General features: G+C 59.1%; 1 long non-coding RNA gene across 1 annotated transcript; it reads right to left on the bottom strand.

The window, feature by feature from the left end:
• Window positions 1–1,053: 1,053 nt before the first annotated feature.
• Window positions 1,054–5,215, bottom strand: LOC131829982 (uncharacterized). The gene is made up of 2 exons (XR_009353054.1): window positions 4,465–5,215; window positions 1,054–1,625 (listed from the first exon to the last, which is right to left on the bottom strand). It is a non-coding gene; the product is annotated as an uncharacterized LOC131829982 (long non-coding RNA).
• Window positions 5,216–20,876: the final 15,661 nt, after the last annotated feature.

Genomic DNA, 20,876 nt, shown 5'->3' with positions numbered 1-20,876 from the left:
CTGTTTCCTAAAGTTCAAATTCCCTTTAATATAAATAAATTTGCTGAAGGCTTCTTCAAGAAACTTTTCAACATCTCCTTCCTGGGTGTAGACAAGTGGCCCCTTTGTCACTTAATTTAGATTTTTTTTTTAAGGTTTTATTTTTCTATTTGAGAGAGTGAGGGGGGAGAGCATGGGGGGCTGTCAGGGGGGCAGAGGGAGAAGCGGCCCCTGCTGGGCAGGGTGCCCGATGCAGGACTCGATCCTGGGACTCTAGGATCAGGACCTGAGCTGAAGGCAGTCGCCCAACTAGCTGAGTCATCCAGGCGCCCTGTTAGTTAATTTAAATCAGATTGTTTACGAAGGATAAAATGAGTTCCTCTTAAAAAAAAAAAAAAAAAAAAAAAGCCAGGGCTTCAGCTACTGGGGAACCCTGAGAACCTTCCAAGTGCCCCTGATTATTAGAGCCTTGGTTTTCAACTCTCAGTACGGAGTGAGGCACGTTTTGTAACGACATTTGTCACAGCCTTACTTGGCTTCACAGTACACAACACTGGTGATAATAAACCACGTTTGTGGGACGTTGTTGGTTTTGTTACTAACAGTTCCGTCACTGCCCCGCACAAGCATCCTTTCATAGAGGAGCCTGTGGTTTTCATGGGGTGGAAGCGGTTGCCCGTCAAAGCCAGGGGGACTGGACGGCATAGCCCACAGGCGCGTGACAAGAGGTTTGAAGGGAGCAGTGTTTAGCTCAGACTCGCTGCAGACGGAAAGCCAGACGCCTCGTTTGTATCGGGCAGGTCTGTGTACAAGAGGAGGGGGCAAGACAGGCCCTGCCAAGGCCCCACTCCCCGGGCTGTTCTGCTGGGGCGGTCTGTGCTGGGACCCCACCTCTGTGCTCCTGAAAAGTCCCAGAAGACACAGACAGGCTCGGGACCTGTCCCCGCTCGGGACCCCAGCTGGAGAGCCGCTGTCTCAGACCATTCCTCCCGGAGCGTCGTGGGGCACCGTGGATGTCTTCTGTAGCCTCCCGTGCCGACGCTGTAGGCACCGTTTTGGATGGTGAACATATGATGGCTTACATAGCATGCTACTTTATTTAAAATATGCCTGTTTCCATAGCATTGCTCCTAATCTTTTTAGTAATGGGTTTCAGACACGAGATCCTTGCGGAGGAAATGGGATGAAAGGTTCAATTTGGAATACAGCTCAGTTCGCTCCTTTCACAGAGCAAGACACAGGAAGAGCCAGACTTATCTGTTCCCTGAGCCCCTGGTTACGTCCAAGAGTCACCTTTACCGTGTTACTGTTCTTACTAGAACGTTCTGTGCGTCCGCAACGAAGGACTGCGCGCGCGCGCGCGTGTGTGTGTGCGTGTGTGTGTGCGCGCGCAGGCACATTAATGCAGAAAGGCAGGGTGCTGTCGGGTCAGTTCCGCCTCTGAGTCAGAGAGGCCGGGTTCTGACTCAGCCCCTCATCCTGGGAGCTGGAGGCCTAAACTTCTCCTTGGTACCCAGCTTTCCTCACGCATCAGGAGGTGATCCAGAAACCCCGAGGCGAGGTCGCAGACCACTCCCCGCTCCAGGAGTCCGGTTCCCTCCTCCCATTCTCGGTTCCGCTGTTTGAAGCAGTTTTTGCATAAACCCCTGGAAGAAAGAAGGTAAAGACATCATAATGAGAAAAAGATCTGTATGACTCTCTGTAAAACTAAACTATGGGAAAATCCTAAATAAGGTGAGAAGCGTGTTCGAGCCTGGCTGCAGCCCCGGCCGTCTCTCCGCGGGAAGGTTGAAGCTCGGTAGACACAGATGGGGGCTTCTGCGCTCTCGGCCGTGCGCCCAGGCAGCCTCCGAGCCCCCGTGAGAACCTGCCTCTGTCTCAGGTTGGGACCGTGCAGAACGTGTGGACAGCCCCTGGGCGCCCGAGGGCAAGCTTGCTGCTCCCCAGCCCCGGGGGCTCCTCCCCGCCCGCCGCGGCCCCCACCTCCCCCCAGGGAAACGTTAGTGCTGCAAGCAGTGGCTTCGCTAACACGAGGACATGGGTTTACTCCACCCAGTGTGAGTGTTTTGTGGGCTCTCGGTGGCCCAGCTCGGGGCTGGAGGCCAGGGGTGTGTGTGTGTGTGCCCCAATGCCTCACCTTCCCTGCCCGCCCTGGTCATGACCTTGTCTCCTGCGTCAGCAGGTTAGGCTCCGTGTTACTGACTGATCCGGTGCCTCTGCTAAGCCGGGAGACCTTTGACACATCAAAGCAGAGAGAGGACAGCTTCCAGGAACTTGGCCCCAGAAGCCCTCTTCTCGGTGACCCCAGCATGCTGCTGAGAGGTGGTCACACCATCAACCTTTGGAGGACGGCGGGGGCACTTAATTTGGGGGGGGATGTGCACCCCCAGCTTCTCTGTTTTCGTACAGATAAGGTGGCCAGTGTCTTAGTTGAAGTTCTTTAAAGTGGGGCTGTTCAAACTTCAGTGTCCCTTCCCGTCACCTGGGGAGCTCAGCTCGCCTCGACGCCCATCAGGCAGGCCTGAGAGGCCCGGGTCTGCTCCAGCCCGTCCTCAGGCTGAGCTGGTCCTGCTGGTCTGGGGAACTCGTAATCCTTGGCCTTTTCGGTTGTCTTCGGCCGTGTGAACTTGAGCACTAGTTTGGAAAGCGGAAACGGTTGAATGAACGCTTTCGTCGGCGTGCCTGGCTGGCTCCGTCAGTCGAGCGTCTGACTCTTGGTTTCGGCTCAGGTCATGATCTCAGGGCCGCGGGTCGAGCCTCACCTCCGGACCCATGTTCAGTGGGGAGTCCGCTCGAGATCCTCTCTCTGCTTACCCCCGCCCCCTGCTCTCAAATAAATCTTTAAAGTAAATAAAAATAAAAATGTTCATCCAAAATATACATTATGCTGCCAGCTCTCAGCCTTGTCTTTTCCTGGATTTCTTTTCCCTGAGATGCTGGTAGCCGGGCGGAGAGGGATAGAAAGTCTCTAGCTGCAACTTACTTCCTGGGAAGGAGCCGGTGCGGAGAGCCCGTGGCCATATACTGTAGGTAACCAAGTGTCCGGGGCACCCCGGTCAGGCGGGACCCTGTGTTAGGTGTTTAGGGATGCGGGTACCTCTCAGCTCCCGCTCTCAGTGAGCCCCCGTAGTGGAAGCATACTAAGAATCAAAAAGTCATCACAAGGTGTTAAATCTGGCCCATTTGCCCAGTGCTGAAATGGATTACGAGGCAAAAGTGAAGCATTATTTGTGTGGATGAGGGGTAAGTTTCTAGAGCCGAGGCAAGGGGGTTGGCCCCACTCTTCCAGGCTGGCCTCCGGGGTCTCCTGGGATGCTCTCGGGAGGAGAGGCTCTGGTCCTCTCCTGATGTCTTGCACGTCTTGCCCTCATTGATGGGCACCTGCAAACTGGAAACCCTTTGAAAGTGGGGCGTGTGTTGCAACCCTCGGTGGCTTTCCCCCAATACTTGGCACAAGTAGGTGCTCAGGATGTCCGGCTGCACGTGGCCTCTGTGTCCTGGAGCCGGGAGTGTGTTGCTTTCCAGCGGCGTCAGGTGGGCCCGGCTAGGCCACAAAACAGGGAGAGAGTTCCCCTCCTCCCTCTCCCCAAGGTCTGCAGACCCACGGCTCAAGACCCAGCGACGTATTAGTGAATAGACAGCTCCAACTTCCACGCCGCCTGGGTGGCAGGGGCTTGGACTCGGGCCGACGTGGGGGGGCTGCTGGGTGTCCGCAGAGGTCAGTGACCGAGTTGCAACACCCATGTTTCGAAGAGGCACACTCTCTTCTTGACCGAGAGAAGCGGGACGCTAACTGATTTTGAAAGCTCTGGCTGTTCCAGAACGTGTGTGTGTCAGCATTGATCGACTGTGCCGTCTCCGTCCTCACTGACGTCCGTGATTTCAAGTCTGGTCCGGCTTCGAGGAGAGGAGGGGGAACCCGCGGCAGACGCCGTTGAACTTGAGGCCGTCTGTTTGGGACGTAAAGAGGACGGCGTCTCTCAGGCTTCTGGGGCTCCCTCACCGGTTTTGGTCCATTCACTTCCTTTAAGAAATACCTTAGTTGAGGATTGACACCTTTTCCAGTAAATTTAGGCAAACTTTCTTCCCTGAAATACCACAGCAAAGCGTGTTATCTAAGTGACCCAAATATCCAGGCCCTTCCAGTGGGCACCACTGTTTTCAGCTGGCAGATGACCTATGCCAGAAGCCTCAAGAAGCCAGCAGGTGCGGACGACAAGAGGTCGCACCTGTGCTGGGATCCCCGCCAGCCGGGCGTGTCCCCGTGTCCTGGAGAGAGGGCTCTCCACCGGCCGCCCCTCTGCTGCTGTGCTCCCCAGTACCCCCGCCACCCTGAGCACTAGCGACCGAGGGCGTTTTTTCTGAAAGGGTTACGGGAAGCCCGCCTGCCCGCTGCTGGGGCTCCGCGTGTCCTCCCGTGTCCCCCACCGTGTCCTCCCACGGCTCCCTCCCCGCCTGCCCTGATGGCCCCCTGCGCGGACCTACCCCGAGCCGCTGTCTCTGCCACGGCACTTCTCTCCTGGGCTCCCTCGTTGACTCGGAGGCACATTTCTTGTCAGTATCTCCCTGTCCCCGTGCCCCGGTCGGGGGTGTCCTTGAGGACGGGAATTCCATTTTACTCACGTGCGGGCGGCTCTGTGGGGACTGAGTCCAGGCCACGGTGCGAGCAAACCGCACGCCAGAGGTGGAATTGCTACAGCCTGTTCCTGATCACCGGACGGGTGGTCCCTGGGGAGGCGGCCTGGGATCGGTCTGGACGCTCGACACCCCCCTGGGGCCGCAGCTCCTTCTTGTAGACCTGCTCCCGGCGCCCCGGGAGGGAAGGGCGGCGTGGGGAACCATCCCGGGCTGGGGTAGGGGAAGCGTCTCTGAGCTCTCCCAGCCGGACCTCCGGGGGCAAGGTGAGGGGCCGTTAGCAGACCTGGAAGAGAGCTGCAGCTGTTGGGGCCCCAGAGAGGGGCTGCGGCTTTCAGAGGAGGAACACAGCCGCCACCAGGGCAGACGGGGACACTAGAGGCTGACGTCATCTCCCCGCCCCCCTCCACTCTCCCACTGGGGCCTCCGACCTTGCTCTTGGAGGGAACCTAACTGGAAGCCGGAGGGTAAGGAAGCCCGGACTCGGTCTATAGGGCCAGCATCTTGGGGCGTGGGGCTGAGTGCAGGTAAGTGAAGCCTGGCAGCCCCCAGGAAAGCCCCCAGAGAGCGGCCGAAGAGCTGAGAACGGGGAAGTGTAGCAAGCCTGCTTGAAGGAAATAAGCGCAGGAAATCGCGTTTGTGTTCACGGTTACCACGTGGGACAAGAGTTGCAAAATGAAAAGCAGTAACAGTGTCCGATCTGAAAATAATGACCGAGGCTGGAGCTTACTAAGAGGAAGTTGTACTGTATCATCCGGTCCCTGCAGTCGTTTCATCGGGCGGGGACAGTTGGCCTTCAGACCTACCAAAGGGCAGTTTTTTAAAAGCAGCTCTCCGTGCAGCACAACAGAGGTTTTACTCTACTGCAGAACGGCTTGGAGCAGAGACCTGTGCGCCACCCTTTGCTTTTCTTCGTTAATTAAGTTCGCAAGGGTTTGCCGTGTGCTCCTTGGGCCCCACGCCACGGGGGAGAAGCACACGGGACAAGCTGCCGCCGTGGCCTGCAGGGAGCCCACAACCTGTTCACACCGATGGCTGAGTTGGCTTCCACGACTAAGTGTGAAGAGCAGCAGGACGGAGTGTGTGTGTGGTGGGGCGGGGCTGGGGGCAGGCCCTGGGAGCCGACCGAGAGCTGTGGCTGGAGGGTCCTGTGCAGAACTTGGGGTCAGTGGAGAGCAGAGGGCGTGGGGTCGGGCAGGAAGCCAGGACAGTAAACTGGCTGGGCCCAGGCTGCCTTGCACTTACTTGGACGAGGACTTGCGAGCAACGGGCCCGAGTGCTGGGTGAATTGGGGAGTAGGGAAGACAGGCCACCTCCATCATTACCAGTTCTTTGCCAGATCTGGAAATACCTTCTCCAGGCAACCACTGACTCCAGGCCGGGCAGGGGGCCCGTGACTCATTTTCTCTGCCCCACTGGTATGCACGGTGTCACTCCCCAAATTAGCAACATCTCTCATCAGATCGGCAATCTCTCAGCGGGTCCTAAAGCACGTGTCTGTGCACACAGTATGCATGTGTGTGTCTGCACGGTACATTTCTGCATGTGTACACATGCATGTTGCATGTGTACAATGCCCATGCATACATGTGTGTATCTGTCCACACAGGTGGATACAAACACGTGCACACAAGTATGACCACCTCACCCATATGTGTGCATGTATGTGCACGTACGTATGTGTGTGAGCACACATCACACATGTGACGGTACGTGTTCCTGGACTGAGGCTCCCTGGCTTAGGCAAGAATTGTGCCTGCCCGTAGAGTGACTTGCGGTGGGAGATCTCTGGGATCTCTCTGGCAGCCTGATGTTCCCACAATGCAGATGCTGATCTGCTTTCTCCCGGGGAGCCCAGCAGGCAGGTCCCCACGCACCCTGCTCCACTGCCGGCCACTGCTGGGTCCTCCCAGCCTCGCACACACTCTCGTTCCTACCCTGGCCACCGCTGCCCCCTGCCCGGCTCGTCTAGACTGCACCCGTGGCGCCTCTCGCGTTGGTGCGAGGCACGAGGCCCGGGGAGAAGGTCCCATTCTTGGCTTTATGCTCGGCCCCTGTATCCCTCTCACCTAAACCACACGCCGACCCAGGAAACAGGCAGATAGAGCTGAAGGCCCAGGGATTGGCCCAAACCACGTAGCAGGGCTTGAGTCCAGATTTTCCAGCTCTGCTTTGGGGCTCGCTCCATCACACTCGGCTGGTGTTGCTGGCCGTGATGCCGAGCAGAGCTCTGGGAGAGCTTGGTTGCCCTCCATGGTGTTGACCCCAGAAGTTTGGGGCGACCCGCAGGTGCACACAGGTTCTCGGATGACTCCTCGGGATCCACGAGCCAGGAGTGGCGGGGGGCTCTCTCGGTTCCCGTAGTCAGTGCTCTGCTGCTTGGAGCCGCACCTGCCCTAGTCACGGGTGTCATCATTTTACAGGCTTTGCGTCTTCCACAGCTGCTGTGTTTTTAGAGAGAAGCACTTTCCTCTTGTTTTTGAACCACTCCTGGCAGTGGCTGGCTTTCGGGTGGGAGGGCCCTACGTTTGGTTGGTGCTGTGTGTCCTGTTGGCATGGGGGGCTGGGGAGGGAGTGAGGAGCACCCTTGCCTCCTGTGGCTGCATTTGGGGGTGGTCTCCCAGTCGGGAGATTTCCCAGGCACTGAGGAGGGTTTCAAGTATGGGGTGCGCAGGTCAAGAATGAGCGGTTTTCTGTGTGTTCCTGGAAGTAACATGGAATGTGCAGCCGGGGGACAGTCTGAGCAGAGCAAGGGTCTGGTGAGGCCCTCCCCAGTGGCTTCCCCATGGCCGTGCACTGGTGAAGGGAAGCTCTGTGCCTTGAAGAGCTGTCCTGCACACAGCCCCCTCGTGGGCGTCCATCTTCGATGGCTTTGGGGACAAACTGCACAGACCTCGCAGTTTAGGACAACAGAAACGTATCCCCTCGAAGGTCTGGTCTGGTGGGTGCAGAGGGAGGGTCTGTGCCATCTTTCCAGGGCTCCGGGCTCTCCCCGGCCAGCAGCAACCCCCTCACTTTCTGCCCTGTCAGGCCAGGTCCCTGTGTGTGCGTGTTCCCGGGATGTTCTCCTCTCCCTGCGGAAAATAGGTTCTTTGCTTCCAAACTACAACAGTGGATGGGCCTGGGAGACACAGCTCCATTCCAAAAGGGAGACGGTGAGGAAGCGGAGTGGGCACAGGTCCTAAGCAAGTCTGAAACCACGGGGCACGTTCCAGGAGGCTTCAGCAGAGAAGGGCTGAGGCTCCACGCTCTGTCTCCTGCGCCTTCCGGGCTGTCCTTGGAACCCTCTGGGTTCGTAGCCTGTCTCCTGCCTATGGAGCCCCAGAAGTGAGGCATCCCGGTTCTGAGACCCCGCGTTTAGAGTGTCATCCAACAGATGGGGCCGTGACCAGCCCTCGCTGGCCTAGCAGGTGTGTTGGAACAGGGTCCGTCAGGCATCGGCACCGTCTGAGCCCAGCGATGCTGCTCCGAGCACGTGGGTCCCGCCAGACGGCGCCGCGAGCCATCCCTTTGTCCCTCCTGCTGTCCGCTGTGTGAGCTCACACACTGCTCCTGGTGGGTCCAGAACCAAACGCCAGATCTGGGTCCAATGCACATGAGCAGATGCAAAGTCAAACTTTGTCTGACCTGATATCCGGGAGCTTCATCTCTCCCGGGCCGGGAGCAGCAGAGAGCGCTCGGCACCAGCATGTTCTACGGGCAACACCCTGAGGTCCCTGGCCTGCAAGCAAGGTGTGTACGCGCCTGCCCAGGATGGAGAGACGCTTGCTTGGTGAGAAGGAAGTTGGGAAAGCAAGGTCCCATCACAAGGACGTCTGATCCTTCACACCCAAACCTCCTGCTGGCTGGGGGGACCTTGGTTATCCTTGGACAAAGATGACAGTCGCGTCTGGCAGAGAGGGCACTGTCCTTGTGGTTTACCTTCTGCAGACACACCTTTGAGATTTAGGACGGGGGTCGGAGGGGAGGGCGGAGGGACAACAGACAGACAGCCATCCTGAGTGTGGAGTGCTGGCTGGGGGAAAAGCCAAGTTGCTGAACACAGAGCATGGTGGCCCTTCTGCCTCTGGTGACCATGTCTGGGGTGCGCCCAGGCCAGGGAGAAAGGGGGACTCAGGCCCCGGCACCCCAGCTTTGTCCCAGGCCGTTGGTCTGCCCCCTCAGTGCCCCGTGTCCTGTGCGCACCCAGCAGGAAGTGGGAGCGGACCCTGATGCCTCCGTGTTGCTGGTCCTACAGTGCACAATGGCTCCTGAGCCCAAACGGAGTAAATGCCGCCCCCTGCGCTGGCCTTTGTGCCATCCTCGTAGGTGGCCACCTCTGCCCGATTGACTCTTTTCTTTTGTTGGGGGGGAGGGACAGAGAGGGAGAGAGAAAGAGCAGACTCCCCACTGAGCCCAGAGCCCAAAGCAGGGCTCCATCCCACCAGCCCGAGATCATGACCTGACCTGAAATCAGGAGCCGGACGCTTCACCGCGGTGCCCCCCCAGGTCCCCCAGATTCACACTCTTAAGGAAGGAGTCATTCCACTGAAGGACTCAGACGCTCCCGCGACCTTGGTGGAGATAGTCAGCGGTCAGCGGCTTCCCCCCATGAGGCTTGCCCCGCTGTGCCCCGGAGTGCGGGGGCTGGAGCGGGAAGCACGGAGACGAGGGTACAGGGGACTGGGAATGGGTGTGGACATGGTCCCTGGGAGTCCCACTGACCCTAAACACGACTTAGTGCCATGTCCGTTAGATCTAAGAAGGGTCCGTGTGACCAGGAAGTCTTTACGGAAAACTCTCGAGCCCATGAGTATGTATTCAAACTTGGGGAGATGCTTTTGGCACAAGGAAACCAAGGTTCTGGGTGGACAGAGGCTGCAGGGCCTCTCTTCCCAGCCTGACAGGTGCTGGTTGAGCTCGCCCCCTTGAGTGAGATTAACAGCCCAGGAGCAGAGGCCACACAACCCGAGAAAGGGAGTTACTGTTCCCATAAGACACAGGCCCCCATGTTTCACCCGGGACTGACCTCTCCAGCACCTGCTGGGCCTTGGGCCCCTGGGCCATAGGACATCTGTCTCTCCCTGTCCCCGTCTGTCCCCCGCCTCTGCCCCAAGTGTGATGCCCTCTATTAGCATCGACACAGGGAGGGAAAACCAAACCGCAACCGAGAAGATTGGGCCTTGGGATAGTTTCCTTTTAGAACTTGTGTGTAGACCGTCTCTCTCTCTTGATGTGTGCGTGTGTATGCGAACACGCACAACCATGCACACGGAAGTTCTAGCAGAGTGTTAACATGACTGTGTGCAGCACTTCTCAGACGTGAATTTCAAGCACACCTGAACAAAAACTTTATGTAACAGGTGTTTCAATTCTTCACAACACAATTGCATTACTTTTTTGATCAGAAAAAAAATAATTATGGCATAAATAAAAGCTGAAGACAAACTATTCCTACAGTCGAGGGGAGCGTTTCTTGGCCCAAACTCTCCCCCTTCCTCCGACTGCTGTGTCTGCAGGGCCCTCCTTACGCTGTGACTCACAGGAGCCCCAGGAACCCATGGCTTTTTTTTTTTTTTTTAAAGATTTTATTTATTTGACAAAGAGAGACAGAGATAGAGGGAACACGAGCAGGGGGAGGGGGAGAGGGAGAGGGAGAAGCAGGCTTCCTGCTGAGCAGGGAGCCCAATCCGGGACTCAACCCCAGGACCCTGAGATCATGGCCCGAGCTGAAGACAGACACTTAACGACTGAGCCCCCCAGGAGCCCAGGAAACCGTGTCTTTTAGAACAGTTTCCGTGTGTGATGGGTATCGAGAGGATGTGGGTCTTGAGCACCGAGGAGCAGATGACATTGCTGAATTACACTCGTGGGACACTGCATTAACTGTACAGAGTAGGACTAAAAATAAGCATGAACAAGATTTTTAGCAGTGAGGGCCAAGGTCTGGATTAAGGCTCCACGTCTCTAAACGATCCTATGGGAAAGCGCAGTGGTTGCCCCCCAGGAGGGCAGCTCCCAGGGAGGCTGGGGGTTGGGACACAGACCAGTCGGTGGGATGACGTCTGTGCAGGGGTGCACCCCGGGCCAGCAGGGACAGGCGGGTGGAAGGTGCGAGGACCCGCCAGGGGACAGGCAGGAATGCACCTGATGGCCACGGTCCTTGGGCAGCAAAGGGGCACAACACAGGACACGATCCCCGCCGCCCGCAAGCAGGTGGCCCGCCCCTCGGCCACCAGCCGGGCCCTGGAGCGGGACCCCAGAGGCCCGCAGGCTGTCTGTGTGGGCAGTTGCTGGGGACGTGTGGGAAAGGTGGCCGGGGCTTGGTGTGGACAGCACAGCTGGCATTTTCTGGGACTGTGCCGTCCCTGGACACCCCGGCTTGTCCTCGCAGCCTCCTGGCCCCCTGCCGGATCAGCTCTCCGCGCTCAGCCTCTTGGCCTGTGCTCCTGGCTGGTTTCTCGCGCACAGTTCCATTCCTCCCTCGAACTTGGCTGAGTCTCCAGGTGACCTTTTGCACAATTTATGATATTATGCCTCCTCTCAACTTACGCTTGTGTCGGTGCTCAGACTGGCTTAGGCCTGCTTCTCGGCCGTGTCAGGAACGCCTTCCAGTCCCGTCAGGGTGGTAGGGGTTAGGCGGGCTGTGCTCTGTGTCACTCCGCTGCCGCTCCCTGGGGGTGCGGGTTCTGGCCTCTGTCGTGCCCACCAACAAAAACACGGACACGGGATACCAGATATTTCGGATTCTGTTCAGATGAATCCCAGGGTCCTGTTTTTTTACTCAAGGACTTTTCCTGATGCCTTGACCTTGCCAGGCATTTCTAATTATTTTGGTTAATCATTTTCTTATATTTTTATGACTCCAAAAGCATGGGAGTCCCTTGATGTGACTCAACCTGGTCTGTAGGGCCCCCTGCTGTGATGACTGTTGATGATAATTGAAGGCAAATATTTTCTAAATTCTCCAGGTTTCCTATTCACACTGAAAATCCTGACCTTGAGGAAGTTTGGGACTTTTCTGTCTCATAGGTCAAAACTGAGCAATTAAATTCTTGATGGTTGCAGGGCCTTGCGTCTTTATTGTTTTCTTTAATTATTTTATGTCTTATTTGGGGGGGGGCATGGTACCGGAAGACATAGGGGAGGATTTTTCTGTGGCTCAGGGACAGCCTGGAACAGTGGTGTAGGTCATCAGTCAGACAGCGTCCGACACAGGGAATGACCTGTGACCATGCACAAGTCTTGGGTGTGTTGGGAAACCTTTCCAAAGGCCATAGCCACATGCGACCTCCTAGGTCGCCGACAGTGGGGGAGAGAAGCACTGGGCTCCTTCAGCTGGGTCCCTGGATCATTCCATTTCCATTGGGATCCAGTGCCCGCGGCCGTCTCTGTGACTCACAGGGTCCGTGGTGGACCTCTGGCCACTTTTCACCAAACCACAGGGAGTAAACCAGCAAAACAAGATGTGAAGGAGACTTACCATCCATCTCCTCCCGAAACGGTGAGCCTCAGGCATGACAGAAACCAGAAATGTTGTTCTCTGCCCACAATGTTGTACATGCAGGAACTCACCCAGGAGCACCGTGAGATGTGGTGATAGGCGGTGTGTCCCCGTGGTCTCTGTGCTCCCCTGTGGTCCCCATGGTCCCCCGTGGTCTCCGTGGTCTCTGTGGTCCCCCGTGGTCTCCGTGGTTCCCCGTGGTCCCTGTGGTTCCCCGTGGTCCCTGTTCTTGCTGCTCTTGGCTCGGCCCCTGTGGAGAGCTCTGCTTTGCTCATCATCTCCGGACCGGGGGCTCCGGTCCTGCCGATGCCACGTTGTGGTCAGCTCAGGCTGCCCTCCCAGAACACCACCGATGGGGCTGCTTACAGGACAGACATTTGTTCCTCCCGGTTCTGGAGGCGGGAGGCCCGAGATTAGGGTGCCACTCATCGGGGGTTCTGGTGAGGGCTCTCTCCTGGCTTGCAGACAGCCGCCTTCTCGCTGTGTCCTCGTGTGGAAGAGCGAGGGAGGGGGGCGAGAGGCAGAGTGGGAGGGCTCCCTGGTGGCTCTTGTCGTAAGGACACTGATGCCATCCTGGCAGCCCCGCCTTCACGACCCACCTAAACCCCGCGGCCTCCCGACGGCCCCGCCTCCTGATTGCATCCCACTGGGGTTAGGGCGTCAGCAAACGAGTTTGGCTGGGGGACACGAACGTTCAGTCCAGAACAACAAGTCGGATGGACTAGAGCTGTGGGTCCAATATTGCCGCCAAGAGCCCCCACGGCTCTGGGGCCCTTGAGATGGGGCCCGCCCGGTCCAGACGTGCTGAAGAGCCCAGAGTGCTCGGAACCTCAGAAACTTGACCTGGAAAAATAATGGGAACTATCTGTAAGTAACCCAAATACTTGATTTCTTAGTATATGTTGAGGCGATGCTGTTTTGGAGTATACAGGGTTAAATAACACAGAACATTGCTGTTGACTTCACTTATTTCTTAAAAATCCTTGTGACACATTTCTGTGAGAGGACGGAAGCTCGTACGTGTGGCTGCAGACGTGTTTCTATGGGACGGAGCTGGGAGAAGGAAGAGGCAGGGGAGGGGGGAGACGGGGCTGGGCTGGGGCTGGGGTGGGCCGTGGGCGTCCCTGTGGCTGGGGCACTGAGCCCATGGCCAAATCGTGAAGGCAAAGAGAAGCTGCTGTCAGTGAGAAGTAAACCTAGCCTTTGACGGGTATAAAGAAAATACGAGAATTTTGTCTATGTTATGTTTTGCTTCTGGCCTTTGGGTGTTCGAAGGTAGCCTTAGGCAGAGACACGGCTGCCCGGTCCCTGCCCCCTCACCCCCCCCCCCCCCCGGTTTCTCAGTGGCGTGGGGCTCTCCGGCAGCATCGCGGACTCCAGATCGCAGGCGCGGGGGGCGCAGACAGCGCGGCAGTGAGACACGGCGTCATGGGGAGACACACCGGGACGGACGTGCGGTCCTTCTGGGGGGGACTTCTCTCCCAGGTCGTCCGCGGAAGCGCCTGCACATCAGATCCCAGAGACGAAGGAAAAGCGCTCCGAGTGGGACGCGACCGCTGTGGGGCGCAGCGCTGACGCTGCAGAGGGTCGGACCCCCGTGCCCGGTGTATGACCCTGGCGGGGGCCGAGGCACATGAGAGATGTGGAAATCACACCCTGCTGTGGAGCGGGGCTGGGGGACGGGACTGGGGACCGCACTTGCCCCATCGCCGTCCGGGGGGTCTGGGCGCGCGGTTCCAGCACGCCTCACCCCGCCGTGTGTCTTCTCCTCTGCCTCCTCCGAGCTCTCTCCTGAGGAGGAGGCTGACAGGGTAGCCTGGGTGGGTAGGCAGAGGTCCTTCAACACAGAGCCCGGTTTGCGGTCACTAAATAAGGCGAAGATAAAGACCATTTGTGGTATCATGTCTTGTGGGTTCCCGCGCCCGTAAGTGGCAATGGTTTTCAGCATCTGCCTTGAGCTGTGGAGAGCAGAGGAATGCGACTGTCCTCGGGGGGTGAACCAGAGATCCCTGGGGCTTGAGGATCTGCTGAGCCCCAGGCCATGCGAGCTCCAGCCCTGGCTTGGGTTGGGCTCCCATGAATCCCAAGGGGAAGGTGTTGCTCCCCTCGTGTTCAGATGAGGAGCCCAGAGCGGAAGAGGTCCAGGAGCTTCCTGAGGCCCCACGTCTACTTGGCAGGGAGGTCGGGGGTCCCTGCCTCTGCCTCTCCTCGCTGCCTGAGGCCCTACTGTGCTGTCTCGCTGCCGCCGTGGTGCGGCAATACGACTGCGTATACAGAGTATGGGGGATCGATAAGCCAGGGTCACGGGCTGTGCCCAGAGGCTGAGCGAGGCCCACTCTGGGTTAGAGGAAGCCACGGGCTCCAACTCTAGGCAGGTCTCCCAGCAGGACCGGGGGGTGACACAGAACAGTGGGGCAGGGGGCACCAGTGTGGCCAGCATCTCTGGCGAACGCAGGGGGAGCGGGGGGAACGAGAGGCAGGCTGTGAAGACCCCACGTCCAAAGGGGTGCGTGTTTGGTAAGTCGCGGGGGCCTCTCCAAGGTTTTGAGTGATGCCAAATCATGCGCAGAGCCGTCGTCAGCTGTGCAGGTGAGGAGGCAGCACGCGGGTCCCTTGCGCCGGCGAAGCCCCGCCCCTTGTGCCACAGAAGGAGAAGGCCAGAGGTGAACCCCATCTCTCAAGGTCGCGACCCGGAAAGGGCTGCGGGACCTGGGCCGCCTGCCTTCCTGTGCTGGAGCGTCCCTCCGGCCCCGCGGGGGACGGCGGCCACCACCGCTCGCGACTGTCCGGATCTGCCTTCATTAAAAGGGAAGGAAAGGGACGGTCCAGTCTGCAAGGGTCCTGAACCACCGACCACCGTTCGGGTGCGCAGGCCCTGCGCGCTGGCCCGTGGTGGGACACTGCAGATCTAGAACATTCCCCTCACTGCAGGAGGTTCTGCCGCACAGGCTGCTGCCCGCTCTGGCCGCTCCACCTCCCAGGCTCTCGGACCGCCATCTGCACCCGGGACCCACGGAGGAGTTTCTCCCAAGCTCCCAGGATGGCGCCCGGCACCAGGCCGGTGTCCACGGAGGGTCTGGCACATGCGTCTGAGGCCCTTTAGGGTCATTTCGGTCAGGTTCCCTTTCCCTCCCTGCAGCCACTCCAGCCCTTGGCAACAGCCCTGCTCCCCAGTTCCGGCCAAAACTTGCTGAGGCTTGCTGCTGGAGGAAGACGTGGATCGGGCTGATGGTGGCACCACTTTGGCCTGGAATGTTCTGCCCTATGGCCTGAGCCTGGCACAGGAAGCAGGGCAAGGTGGGGAAGGAGCCCAGGGAGTCAGCCTCGTCCCGTGGCGACCTGCCAGAGTCAGGAATAGCCTGCAGCTCATCCTTCCACGGAAGCGTCCAGAATGATTGTCTCTGTGTTCCTCAACCAGTTCTCCCAATCGTGGTGACATCTCAAGCGTTGCGAGCATTGTTCTGGGGGAACCGCAGCGTCTCCCGCTCACTTAGCTGTGTCGACTCATGGATTTGTCTTATTCTTTGGGCTCAGCGGGTGGCATTTCTGTTCAGTGATTTTATTCGTAGCTGCCTGTGTTTATCGACCATGACATATTAATCATGCAAATTAGGATATTATTAATGAAGGAAAAATTAATTCTGCCACTGCTTCTGGGTTTGCTGTGACAGCTTTGTTAATGCCCGTTCCTTGCTGATAGTGCCGGCGACTTCTGGCACCTGCTGCAAATTGACACATGACCTTCAGGGTCAAGGCTGGGGACCGGAGCACAGAGGCAGCTTTCTCCTTCAGGGCCGGTGTAGAGAGCAGGGATTTATCTGAGAGTGCGCTCTTTCAGACTATATTGCAAAGCCCCCTTTTCTTCCCGCTGTGGGCGTTTCTCCGTCTTCCGGTGTCTCCCAGCGAAGCCCGCTGAAGGCAAATCCCAGCCCGGCAGGTGCGTGGCCTTGTGTGATTCCTGAGTCTCAGCCTTCCTGTTTTCCAAATGCTGTTTGCAGGGCCAGCCCCGTGAATCATTCTTCCCCAGCAAGTGCCCCTTCTCGTGACTCTGCTCACGAAGCAGGAGGCGGGTTCTGCAAGGCTGGGAGATGTGGGCGTCTGTCCTTGGGACACTGGACACCTGCGGGTAGTTTCGGAGCATGCCCAGGGCCCCCTGTCTCGGTCCTGCCCTCTTGTAGTCTTCGTTTGCACACAGCGGCCCCTGTGCTCAGAGAGACCGGCTTGTTCTTATCTGCTTCCATTGTGCAATGCTCCCCACTCTGGTGAGCCAAGTGTGGAAACAGAATGTTTTCGGAAACATGGCGGTTACCCAGTACACAGCGGGAACACCCCCTCTGGAAGGTTGTGCCATTCTGGAAAGCCTGCTAAGTCACACCACCTTTTGTCGTGAGACTTGGCTGACCCTGAGAGGAGGAACTGTCGGCTCTGCTCTCCCTGCCGTGGGAGTCGGCAGTGGGGGCAGGGGGCGTCGGGCTGCTGGGGGGCCTTCTTGCAACTGTTGGCTGTGAACTTGAAAGCTTTACCTTGGCGCTGCCACAAGGCCGTGGGAGGGCAGAGAATGAGACAGGTGCGGAGCTGGCCGAGACCCCGGCCTCCCGCTCTCAGTCCTCTCCCGTACTTTCCACGACTTCTGCTGTCCTTCCCCCAAGGAGTCGGAGCCTCGCTCCTCCGCTGGTGGCATCCACCTGGGCCCAGACCCTCCCTCCTCTCCTGTGAGCATCCCACCGGCTCCTCCCAGAGCTCTCTGTCCAGGGCTCTTTCCCTCCCGACACCCGGTGCAGCGGTGGGAGAGCTTCTGCCCAGCCTCTTAGACCCTATTGCGTGCGAGACCCCAGACCCCAGGCCTCGGAGGCTGGGCACGGGCACTGTCCGTCTGCCAGGGGCACCTGAACAAACTGCCACAGGCAGAGCCGCTCGAATGCCGTAAATGACAGTCTTCTGGTTGTGGAAGCCGGACGCTGGCGAGCGGGTGCGGCCGGCCTTGCTCCCAGCTCCCGGCGCTCCTGGTGTAGACCGCGTTCTCCCTGCCTCCACAGGGCCTTCCTCCGTGTGGACGCCTTCCTCTCCGCTCCACATTCTTTTCAGAAGCAACTAGTCCCTTGGCTTTAGGAAGCCCCCTACTCTGGTACGACCTCATGGTGACTAAAGACATCTTCAAGGGTCCCATTTCCAAATCAGGTCACACTCTGAGGTTCTGGGAGTTTGGACTTTGACATACACATTTGGGAGGGAGGGCAGAGGGACAGAGTCTAACCCTTAAACAGGAGCAGAGACCATACCCGGAGAAAGACACTGGTACCAGGACCCCCACCGCTTCTCTCCGTGACCGCTCACAGCCCAGCCCAGCAGGTAGCCTGAAATAAACCCCTGTTCATCTGCTCAGAACGTCATCGTCATTGGGGTCTGCACCTTCGATGGGTTCGTGGAAGTGCAACTCTAAGAAAGGTAGGGGACACTTGTCTTCAGGGACAATGGAATACAGTCTAGGATGGCAGGACCTCTCTCCCCACCGCGTCTACGCCTCCCCCCGTGCTCGGCCTGGCTCAGACCGCCTGCTCTACGCGGTGGCAGGAAAGGAGGCCCCGCCCACCTCCCTACTTTGCCACAAGGGAGGAGTCCACACTGGCCTTGGCATGATGAGTTTTCACGTGGGGGAAAGGCTCCAGGGCTGGGGAAGGGCTCCCTTGGGTCCTGCTGGTGTCAGGCCAACTCCAGGCCAGGGACTCACTCCCAGCGGGTGAGGGGCAGCTGCTGGGGGTTGGGACAGACGTCCAGCTCTGGCCAAGCAGCTCTCATCTGAGGTGGACTGGGGCGCCATGAGCTGGCTTGAGCCAAAAAGTTGGACTATTTCCCAAAGAAGAGGCGTGTCCTTCAGGACAGGGTCAAGAATGCTTCTGTGACTCCCGGACTGTTAGATCCACTCCCCAACGACGCTGTGAGCGTCCTGAGCGAAAGGGGCCATTCCCGGGTTTCACTGTATTTTCCTGCACGCTTTGCAAGGTGCGGAGCCCAAGGTACTCCCAGAGCGGTTTACCCAGTGGGCTTTGGGGTTCTTCCGGGACGTGGCCTTCGGCAGCTCTGGCCTTGGAGGGAAAAGGTGTGTCTGGGAATCCCCGCTTGGCCACTCCTGGCTGTGAGAATTTGGGCCAGCTGCACCCCCTTTGAGCCCTGGGGAGTCCAACTTGAAGTTTCTGCAGGGTTTCCGGGCAGGTGAAAATGATACGGTTCTTGCTCTGGGCCGGAATCTGTCCCTCTAAAAGTGAACATGCGGACGTCCTACTGAACTGAGGACCCCAGAACGCGACGGTGTCGGGACAGCCCTTCCGGACGTGGGGAAGGTAAAAGGAGGTCAGGAGCATAGTCCTTGTCCGGTCTGACAAGTGCCCTTCTACGAAGAGCACGTCGGGACACGGAGACGCAGGGGGCCAGCTGTCCACATGCCGGCGAGAGCGGCCCGGGGAGAAGCCGGTCTGGAGTCCCTGACCCACCATGAGTGGAAAAGAAGGGACTCGGCCCTACACATGGGGTCAGTCCCCTAAATGTCATCACTGGTGAAAGAGAGGAGGGAGGCTAGGATGGACTCGGAGCTGTTGACCCCAGTGTCCACCCGAGTCATCGCTGGGCCGCAGGGACTGTCCCCCCCCCATTAACCCCAGTGTCCACCCGAGTCATCGCTGGGCCGCAGGGACTGTCCCCCCCATTAACCCCAGTGTCCACCCGAGTCATCGCTGGGCCGCAGGGACTGTCCCCACCAGCCTCTCCTAGGGTCTGATGTGCGACAGCCCAGAACACACCATTTGGAAGAGGCACGTTGCAGATGCGGAGACAGGCCCGAGGGCAGAAACGGCGTTGGATGCGCAGGGACAGAAGCCGGGCCTTCCTGCTCACCCCCCGCCTGGGCTTGTCCCTCTGGCTGGGAAGCCCGGAGCCCAGAGGACACGGGATGTGCTTGGCCTTGGTTGGGAGGAAGTGTTCCAGTCAGCGGGGGCACGTCTGCCCAGGGAGGCTGGTCCCAGTCTGGCTGGGATGGACGCAGGATCCCAGGAGGAAACTCGTCATTCTCCATCTTGAGTTGAGGAGGGAGAGAGGCAGAGAGAGCCCAGGACTCGGAAGCCAGCGGGAGGGACAGGGCTGCGAGGAGCCTTCTGTTTCCGCACCGTCTCTGGGGAAATTAAGTCCCTGGCGGGCCTGTGCTGGACTTTGCAGAGCCCCGAGGTCGCTGAGATCTCTCGCCTGCCCTTCATTATAGCTGCTGGTTCAAGTGGACTCGGCACAGGGTGACGCGTCCCGCGTGAGAGCAGCTCGCGGACCTTCGCAGCGGTGGCGAGCTTGTCCCTACGAAGTATTGCGAAGAGGACACAGACCCTTCCGGCCTGAGAACCACACGGGGTCCTCATGCCATGTGGACGGCAGGGGCAGAGAGAGCCGGGCTGGCGCGGGGACCGGAGCCCATGCGGCGCGAGTGGGAGCCGGCGGCCGTGGCGGGGCGGCTTGTTCCCTTTTCCTGCCATTGGCCTTGTTCTGCCCAGAAAAAGACGGGTTCTTGGGGATCGGGCTCTGAGGATGAGGAAGGCAAGGGCTTTCCCGTCCTGGGGGCGTGCGTGGACAGGAGGCCCCCGCTGGAAGCCGAGTGACACCCGGCCTTGCCGGTCCCGCCCAGGCTGCCCGTGGGGGGTCCCTGGACTCCTGCAGGGGTGGGGGAGGCGCGCAGGGATGTGGCCCGTCTTCTGGAACAGGGGAGACACCTGGCTGTGGTTCCTTTCAGAATGTGGCTGCCACCCATCGAGGTGTGCCGGTGGTGAGAAGCGGACCGAAGGGAGAAGGTAGATCATTGATTAGGAAAGAGGTTATTCCACAGGGTTACGGAAATCGCTAGAATGAGTCCCCGGCCTCACTCCGGACCGCCTGTTGCAGGCTTCTGTGGGCCTCTCAGTCTGGGGTGTGGGCTGTATGCCCCGTTTCCCATCCACGGAGGAGGCTCTGAGGCCCAGAGTGGGTGAGAGACGGGGCCAGCATCCCCTGACAGAGCCGGGACCAGCAGTGCGAGCTCCAAGCCCAGAGCCGGACTTCGGCTGTCGCCCCAGCTCGGGGCGCGGAGTGTCCGCGAGGAGCTCCCCAGATCGCGCGCCGGAGCTCCGGGGTGTGCGTGTCTGCGTGTCTGTGCGCCATCATCGCAAGTCCTTCAGGAGGCCACGTCGGAACAGGGGTCTTTGAATAAGAAGGCAACAGAGCCACCATTTTCTACGGTCACTTAGAGACTCAGCGGCAAGGTCTCAGCGCAGCAGGGACCTCAGCCCCGCCTGCCTCGGTCTCTCTGGCTTTGCTCTGCGGGCCTCACTGGACCAGGGAGGGTCCCCCCACCTCTCCGCGTGGGCCGCTTCCCAACCCCTGGAACGCCTCGTCTTTCCTGTGGCCTTTCTGACTCGAGCTGCCGCCTGGACCCTTTGCCCCAGCACCCGGCTGTGCGCCCTCGCCAGCCGGCCCACTGTCCCCACCGCGCTCCTTCCCTGCGCAGGGTCTGCTCACCCCGGCCCCATCGTGTCACCCCCACCCGGCCTGGACTCCAGCTTCCCGTCCCTGGGCCGGGCGTCGCACCCCAAGTGCGGTGCTGGAGGTCTCCTCAAATCCACACCCCCTCTAGGCTCTCACACCCGCGTCACTGGTGCCCCTCTCCGCCCGGTGGCTCACCTGGAGACCGGCCTCGGTGGCGCCTTTCCCTCACACTGCCCGTCAAACCGGCCAGCATGGCCAGCTTTCTTCCACGTTCCCCTGGCCACTG

The sequence above is a fragment of the Mustela lutreola genome, chromosome 4 (genome assembly GCF_030435805.1).
Source record: "Mustela lutreola isolate mMusLut2 chromosome 4, mMusLut2.pri, whole genome shotgun sequence".
NCBI lineage: Eukaryota > Metazoa > Chordata > Mammalia > Carnivora > Mustelidae > Mustela > Mustela lutreola.
Note: the sequence above shows the minus strand (reverse complement) of the source record. Positions and strands in the feature narration are given on the sequence as shown.